At 35.0% G+C, this 1,488-nt stretch overlaps 1 protein-coding gene and 1 pseudogene across 1 annotated transcript in view; one reads left to right on the top strand and one right to left on the bottom strand.

The window, feature by feature from the left end:
- The window catches only part of EFHC2 (EF-hand domain (C-terminal) containing 2), a 150,995-nt gene that overhangs the window by 101,558 nt on the left and 47,949 nt on the right, over positions 1-1,488 (bottom strand). The gene's annotated exons all lie outside the window — the stretch shown is intronic.
- LOC105809030 overlaps positions 243-1,488 on the top strand; it is a 4,041-nt pseudogene continuing 2,795 nt past the window's right edge.

Below are 1,488 nucleotides of genomic sequence, written 5' to 3'. Positions count from 1 at the left end.
AGAAGGATCACTTGAGCCCAGGAGTTTGAGGTTGCTGTGAGCTAGGCTGACGCCACGGCACTCACTCTAGCCAGGGCAATAAAGCGAGACTCTGTCTCAGAAAAAAAAAAGGCCAGACTTATTTCATGCTCTGATCCCATGAGTATACACAGCTGCCTAACTCCAGCATGAAAGATATAGAGCAAGTCAGAGAGTGGTAGAGATGAAAAGACAGAACAGGAAGAGCGAGAGGAAATTGTAAAATGTGGAAAAGTATAATGTAAGGGAAGAGACACCAAACAGATTAAAGTTAATCTCACAAAGTTAAATGACCTAATTGCAACAGAACTTGATGTATCAGAGAATCCTGAAAAAAGAATCTAAAATAAGAACTGTTAGAGATGAAAATTTATAGAAACATAATTATGATACAGGTTTTATCACAATTTATAAGTCAAGCACAAACTAGATACATAAGATCCTAGAAGTTGTAATTGGCTGCAATTTTCTTGAAAACAGAATGTAAATGTTGTTGGGAGTGGGGCATGTGATCTTCAGTTCCCCATAGACCTTTGCAGGCCCTACAATAGCATACGAGGATACCTGCCTGATCCCCGAGGCATTTGTAGTTTTGACACTAGCCTAAAGGATATAAAACCTGAAATCAATTAACTATAAATAACAGGTATATGATTTCCTCATTGTAAGGGAAAAATTTTAAATGTTTATTTCTGAATTCAGGGTCTTCTTACAATTAAAGCCAAAAAAAAAAAATCAAAGGTATAAGAAAGGCATTTTAGTGGGTAAGTAGCTGTAACTTGATGTATGGTGCACATTTAGCTTTGTAGGGAAGGAGTTAATCCTATTTTCATGTCCTCCCAAACAGCCAGATTTTAACATTAATTTGGATTTCTAATTTTCACTTAAAATGTTTTCAAAATGATTGTTGTCTGATGCAGTATGACACAAAAAATAATTGTGTGGAGAAGGTTGTCCATCACAGGCTAGGCAATGCAATTGTAAGGCAAAAGCAAAAGCCTAATATCTCAGAAAAAATCACATAATTTTTAAAGATGGGGAAGTTGATGTGACCAATGCCTGAGTCATAAAGACTACTACTCAGGAACCAAACATTTGTCAAAAACTCACAGCTGAATTTCTAGAGAAAGAAAGATGAAACACCAGTAATGTTCAATAAGGCTCAACATTTTATAAACAGGTCAACATAAGTCCAGGTTTAAAATGCTTAGGCTCTATTTTATGAAAAATACTCAGACTTACACTAAGTAAGGTATATAATGGTATATAATTGTAAGGCATATAGTGGTAGGGATAAATGCATGCTCTTATAGGCTAGTTAGCAGACAATAAAAATTTGTGTACATTTAATGCAGTGTTGTTTATTTTTCCTGAAAAAGCTGTTATTAAATCAATGGTTTATCCTCATGATGATGAAGTCTTAGAATCAAGAAAAAGGTGATGAAAATGTTTTGGAACTAGATAGAGGTG

Source organism: Propithecus coquereli, unplaced genomic scaffold (assembly GCF_000956105.1).
Source record: "Propithecus coquereli isolate 6110/MARCELLA unplaced genomic scaffold, Pcoq_1.0 Scaffold188, whole genome shotgun sequence".
Lineage (NCBI taxonomy): Eukaryota > Metazoa > Chordata > Mammalia > Primates > Indriidae > Propithecus > Propithecus coquereli.
Note: the sequence above shows the minus strand (reverse complement) of the source record. Positions and strands in the feature narration are given on the sequence as shown.